At 34.5% G+C, this 7,126-nt stretch overlaps 1 long non-coding RNA gene across 1 annotated transcript in view; it reads right to left on the minus strand.

Annotated features, from left to right (window-relative positions):
• Positions 1 to 6,436, minus strand: part of LOC143911141 (uncharacterized) — a 51,625-nt gene extending 45,189 nt beyond the window's left edge. Inside the window, exon 1 of the long non-coding RNA XR_013260551.1 lies at positions 6,274 to 6,436. This is a non-coding gene — a long non-coding RNA (uncharacterized LOC143911141). The remainder of the gene's footprint in view (positions 1 to 6,273) is intronic.
• Between the last annotated feature and the right edge of the window lie 690 nt (positions 6,437 to 7,126).

Raw genomic sequence — 7,126 nt, forward strand, 5'->3', positions numbered from 1 at the left:
GTATGGAAATGTGTGCGACAAACAAGTTGACGGGTGCGGCATGGTTACCTGACAACTCGCATTACGTATACGGCCATCTCTGATAACAGACGGTCTGTGAAAGAGATGGCTGCATACGTAATGGCATAGTAAACGAGATCTTGGTGAACAGACGGGGTGAGAAAGAGATGGCCGTATACGTAATGCCTGGTTTACGGAAAATTTGTGAACGAGTTGTCGTGTCACCGTGCGGCATGTCCCATCTACCTGCATGCATTGGTCTGGTCGCCCTCAACCAAGTTTTTCGCGAGTTGAGCGGTGCGGCCCGGCCCTAAGCGAGGCTCGGTTGACCCGCTCCTTCCTGTCATTCGTTGCTCTTTGCGAGAACTCCAAGTATTGCCGTGCCCTCAATTAACTCGACTTTTACTCTGACTTTTATACCACGGGCATGCACACAATAACTCATGTAAGTTTCATCGTAATCAGTTGAATGGTATAGGAACGCATACGTGACAGACAGACAGGCAGACAAACATTAAATATGAGAATCACTGTCAAACCTACATACATATATCAATTAAACGATAAAATATCACCGAAAACACTCCGTTAACATGTTAACAAGATACATAAAAATAGTAATAAAATATAATTTGAAGAGTCTCGGTGATAACTAGTCACCGGAGCCTGAGGGGGCCGTGTATTGTTCAAAGGTTGTAAATGCATTGTTAAAGGTTTGCCGAACAATGGATAGCACTGTGACTATCCTACCTCTAGTGATAACATACATTATACAAGAGGTCCATTACCCTTTGGGTATAAACAAAAATTACCAAAACTATTTGCTGTAGGTCGTCAACTTTAATAAAAAGACTTTAGTTTGAAATCATATATGTACATATATACATATACATATATACATATGTATATAATATATTATGAAATAGGTTTTTAAGCTTTTTTTCCTATTATGCCTTAAACACTAACATCAAAGTAAGACAACATTATAAATAGTAACGAGATTTATAAAAAAGATAATGATCACTGGATCAGCAACCGTTAATTGGACTTACATAGATGCACAGTTTATTAACAACAAAAAGTTTTTAAAAATAGAAATAAAACAAAATAAAAATTTTAAATAATTACATACACTTTGACATTTTTCACGAACGATTTTCGTTTCTGTGCAAATTCAGAAACTATTAGCAAACATATGAACTTGTTTTTAGCGGGTTTTTTTTTACCGATTTTATTTTAAAACAATTATTATAAGACAATTTGACGAAATTTCATAATACATACATCAAAGAATTTTGCGAGGTTCACCTAAAAACACCACTTTCGAACGCATCGCCTCTCGACCATAAAATATATTCGAGGAAGTGAACCCAATGGGGGGGAAAAAAATAGATAAACGCATACGAAATAAAGCGAAAGACGTTTTTGAGGTCGTATGAAGATTAAAAGAAATTTGCGTAACAGATACAATCGTATGAAGTTATTCACCCCACGAATAGCATATGCTAATGTAGACCAAGGATCCCCCGTTTTCATACAATAAGTAAGTAAGTGGGTTTTTTTTTCTTTCTATTTTTTTTATACTTCTTTTATTTCGAACAATTTGACTAACAGGTATTCTATTCTATTCATTCGGTCACATTCTAAACCAAATGTATGATAATTTATTTGCCCCCAGAGTGCTCTCTATGTGATCTGACGTGTCACAACAAATTTACCGAACGATCAATCCCCCCCCCTCCCCCTCCCCCCTCTCTTCTTCACACAAATAAACGATACTGTTTTTGAAACAATTAATTTCATGTTATTTATCAGATTACACTAAATTTGAATTGGTTTAAACATTATTATTTTTAATTAAACCTGCATACGTACATAAGTGTAATGCCTACTGTAATCGGTTGCATTTAGTGGGTTAAACTGTTGTGCTAATGTATGCACCCTTCTTTATGAAATTTCATTCATACCAATTAAGATATTGATTTAGGATATAAAAATAATAACCTAAATTATTGACGGAAAACATTTTGTCATTGAATTTTTGAAATTTGACAACTTTAAGCTGCTTGTTTAGAATTAATTATTTATTTAAATCGAATACCGTAAGTGCTCTTACGCAATATTAAAATACCTTAAGATAATAAAATAAATAATTGGTTTGGGTTTCTATTTCGGTATTTTTAAAAAATTGGCTCAATTCATATCACATGTGATATTAATCCGAACGATCAACCACTTATTTATGTATTGTATTCTATAATATTAAATACATATGTATCTTTAAGATCGTTATAAATCTAAAACTATATTTCACAATATCAATGATACTTAGATAGATATATGTATACATCATTAACATGAGTAAGAATTATGCTTTGTTACAGTAGTAATAAGTTAGTCTAGTGACCTACAGAGAGTATCTACATATGCAGTATTGCTCCAAACTATGCGAAAATTTTTACGAAGACCAATAAATAACAGTTATATGAATTCAAACGATCAAATGAGTAATATGAATTAAAAGTAAGACAAATTAGTGAATCTTGATGAAACATCAACTTTGTTTATTCCGTTCCTGAAAGCAATTCTAAACTATACGTTCTTATTTTTGATTTTTAAATGCTTTTTATTATTATGAAATTATGTTCACAATACATCTTATATCTATTTTAATAGCTACTGATCTACTGATCAGATACGTCTAAGCATTTCAATACGATTTCAACCAATTTCATTAATAAAAATATATACATACATACATATACTCGTATATATAATATTTCATGGAACGAAATGCGATTGTAATCTCAGGAATTAATTTATACGGCGAAAGTTTCCCTCCGCGTTCCCGGATATAATAAGAAGCCGGCAGTGGAGATTAAACGCCGTATTTACCGAAAAAGAATTACATTATCCGGGATAGCAGAGAAGAGAGGAACAAAACTCGAGAGCGGTCGATTTATAAGATTTACGTCCACTTTTACGAGCCGGACGCACTCCAACACAGACGTCCATTACACCCCCAAACCACCCCCTTTTACCCCCTCCCCCCAAACCACCCACTCACCCACGGGAAAGATAAACTTTTCCACCAACACATCGGCGCCGTAGATGGGCCACTCTGCGGAGTTTTCTCCAGCGGAAAATTCGCCGCGCGATTGGTCCAGGAAAAACCACCTCGAGGAGGATCATCCGCGAGAACGCCCACCCCCGCCTCTCGAACACACCCACCCAAACACCCAGAAGAGTGGATGAGAATGCGGAGAAAGCCACGAGTCTGTCGGGGGAAAAGAACAAAAAAAATACGAAAAAAGAACGAAGAAAAATATCCTCTCGGCAGAGTCCTGTTTATTATACGCCCGTGTTTGCCGTAGAACCAGAGGAAGACGAAGAAGAAGAAGTAGAAGAACAGATAAAAGCGGAGAGAGCTCGAAAGTGGAGTGGGTGCCACTCGAGCGGAATCCATTTTGTTGCGAGCACCAATTCGGATAAATTAGAGAACCGGGCTCGCGTATCGCGCGGAGTCTTAAATCTACATTTCAAATGTGACTGTTCTCAAAAGGAGGATTTCGCGAAGCTGTGTTCTTTCGCATTCGAAATAATATGGAGGACGATTGTCGTCAATTAGCGAAGAGTTCTTCTTTCGAATCCGAAGAAAAGTCTTGCTTTGAAGATTTTATTTGATTACGCATACATAATGCATATATAATACCATTTCCAACTGAATGTAACGTCGTTCAGACAATATAAACAACCAAAAGTAACTGAAACGATTTTTCAAATTAAAATTTACCAAAGCCTCATGTTATCATAGTACACGTTCGTATTAAAAGAAATATACCACAGAAAGCGTGAAAATGTCACCACCACTAACACTTTAAATCAAAATGTTTGTATATGGATGGATATACAGAACACTTCAGTGCTTACACGATCATACTTGTATCATGGTTCATGGATAATTTTTATAATAAATTATTTTTGCACAAATAAAAACCACGTTTAGAATAAAACGCCTAAATTATATTGTAAAATATCTGCCTTTTAATTTGAAAATACTTGATAAAAGCATCAAGTTTATAATATACATAAATTTTCACTACATATGTACATACATGTATGTTTGGTGAAAAACCCAGTTTATCCATTATTCATTTTCAAACTCATTTTTCATTGATTTTGCTTTTTTATGTATAAAAAAGCAAAATCAATAAGTTAGTAATAAATTTAAACTTCAACATTTTTAAAGTAATGTTTTGTAAAAAGATTTTAAAATCATAAAGTACCTCTGTATACACAAACCCATACAACAGAAAACGCGTATTTCCCATCGAAAATACAAAAGCACAGATACTTTTGATTTTTCTTCTAATTTAACGTATAATGTTTAAGGAAACGTATCATAGAACTACGTTAGTTCGTACATTCACTCTAACTATGGATTTCGTATTACATACATACCAAAGATACCGTTGTACAAATTTCCATTTATCTCATCGTCATCACCATTGTCTCATACATTTTTTTCGTAGATGTAATATATTTAAAATTAGCAACAGAAACTACATATGTACGAAGATCGATAAATAACCGTAATATGAATTCAAATGATCAAATGAGTAATATGAATTCAAAGCAAGACAAATTGACCAGTGGTATAGCTCGGTGATTGCATTTATGCTTAGCACCGAGAGATTACCGGGTTCAATCCCGTGCTAAACTTTAATGCTGCTGGTCAGACTTGGATATTTGTGACTCCAAGTCGATTGTTTCTAATTTATCTGATTTCATTATTGAAACGGTTCCTCCATCAAATTGGCAAAAACCACCCAACCCAGTACGTCACAAATATCTGAATTATATTATATTTATGTACAATACATACATATGTAAAAAATTCTGCACAAGTCTAAATCCATAGATGTCTCTATGGATTAATTAATTAATTGGAAATACAGCGATTTGTGTAATAAAAATCTGCAATGTTTGAAATCAATTGTTAGGGGGACACGTACCCCCCGGACACATACCCCCGGCCAAAATTCCCTGAACTTTTACCCCCCGTGCAAAAAACCCCCGTGCCAAAAATTCCCGTACAATAATAATTAAATTGTTTAAAAATAGTAATTAATAATTAATTATCAATAATAAAGTAATGTAATAAGTAAGAATAAATTGAGTGTGGTAGAGCATTTTGAATTTAAATTTATATACAATATTTAATTTCAATTTATTGTAGTAAATAGTATAAATATCAATTAAAAAGACTTTTAGTCACCAGTTAGCGTTTGCGTTCTGTAGTATTGAAAGTAAATTTAAATAAAAGTATATATTATTGTTATATTATTATATTTTAAATATTTTTAACTATCCATGATGGAATTTGTAAAATCGAGAAAAGGAAAAGAAAAATAGATTAAAATACAATTGATTTTAGAGTTTTGTATATTTTAAATTATTATTATTGAATATTAACTATTTATAAAGAATCTGATATATGTACATATGTATTATTAATATCTGTATTTTTCTGGCTAAAATAAACTAACATTGATACTGACTTTTTATTAAAAATACTGTCTATTTTCATCTTTGACGAAGGGGGGGGGGGGTTATTTGCACGGGGAATTAATGTCCAGGGGGTTTTCAACCTGGGGAATGTGTCCGGGGGGTATGTGTCCAGGGGGGAGTGTCTGTATTTCTGAATCTGTATTTTTCTCGCTGAAATAAATTAGCATTGATACTGACTTTTTTTATTAAAGATACTGTCAATTTTTATAAAATATTTTTATCTTTGGGGTTATTTGCACGGGGGGGGGTTTATGTCCAGGGAGTAAGTGTCCTAGAACCCTAGTATTATATATTTTCACATTTTTTTTCTTTTACCAATACAAAAAGAAACTCAAATCAAAGCCTTAAGTACATATGTACATACACCACGTTAAATTAAAATATACACAAATGGTTTCCTAAACCAAATTTTCTCGATACTCATACATATGGTTTGAACTCATACATATGTACATATGTCCTAGAACCTCTCAAAACATGTCTACATAGATCTCGGTCACACAAACAAACTGCTTATTTTGGGAAATAAAATATAAACATCAAAATTGTTTATAAATCATACCATCTCGTTCTCGTTCCGTGCATACCTATATATTATACTAAACACATGCACCTATAAAGAGGACCTCTAGCCCGCATCAACAAGCAAAGCACGCTACCGAAACACTAAAGAGAACCACGATCGTTCTTGCTCTTGAGCACCTCTTTGTAATTCTGGCATTGCAAGGTACTCTTGCCAGAGGTAACCGAGTCGCCATGTCAATCCATCAACCGGGGGAGGCTGACAATAGCCGACGGCCGAAGAAATGGTCCTTTCAACCGGGCTTCGGCTACCACAGCATCGGGTAAAAATGTCTTTCTTTCGGCACAGACGTACCGAGCATGGCACAGTCTATTTATCGGCCATCATTGTCATCTTGTTGTGTGACAAATCGCCGTCGGTTGGTGTTAACGGTGTTTCCGGATTCGACACGGCGCTCACCGTTCAACAGCGACGCCTATTCAGATGAGGCTGGGTCGGGTCGTGACACACAACTACACTTAAAAACCCACATATGTATATTATAACATAACCGACTACGATATGAGTGTGTTTACGTGTCCCATTATACGTGTCCGCATATTCAAAACGTTGACTTTTTAGACGACGGCTATTGATGGCTTCGTGACGCACGTAACGTCAACTGACGTCTAATTCATGCGTATTACTCCGCGTTGAGTAAGCATTGTAACCTTTGATGATGATGATAATAGATATTTTTGGATCAAATATGGTCCAAATTGCTCTTTGGATGGTGTAAAGTGCTTACTTGAGTGTGATTCTGGATCGTTTGCTGTGCGAGGGTCTGCTTTTGCAACTTGACTACCACAACTCAGTATACAAATAAAACAATAGAAATTTCATTTATTTTTTAAATAAAAATTAACAAAGGAAGTCTTTGCATATATTATAAATACGTTGAGGTTTTTAAAAATCAATTTTATGTATGATTTGAAGCAACACAACGCTGATTTTATATCAATAGTAATAGAAATTCTTGCAAATCTATTATAC

The sequence above is a fragment of the Arctopsyche grandis genome, chromosome 4 (assembly GCF_051622035.1).
Source record: "Arctopsyche grandis isolate Sample6627 chromosome 4, ASM5162203v2, whole genome shotgun sequence".
Classification (NCBI taxonomy): Eukaryota; Metazoa; Arthropoda; class Insecta; order Trichoptera; family Hydropsychidae; genus Arctopsyche; species Arctopsyche grandis.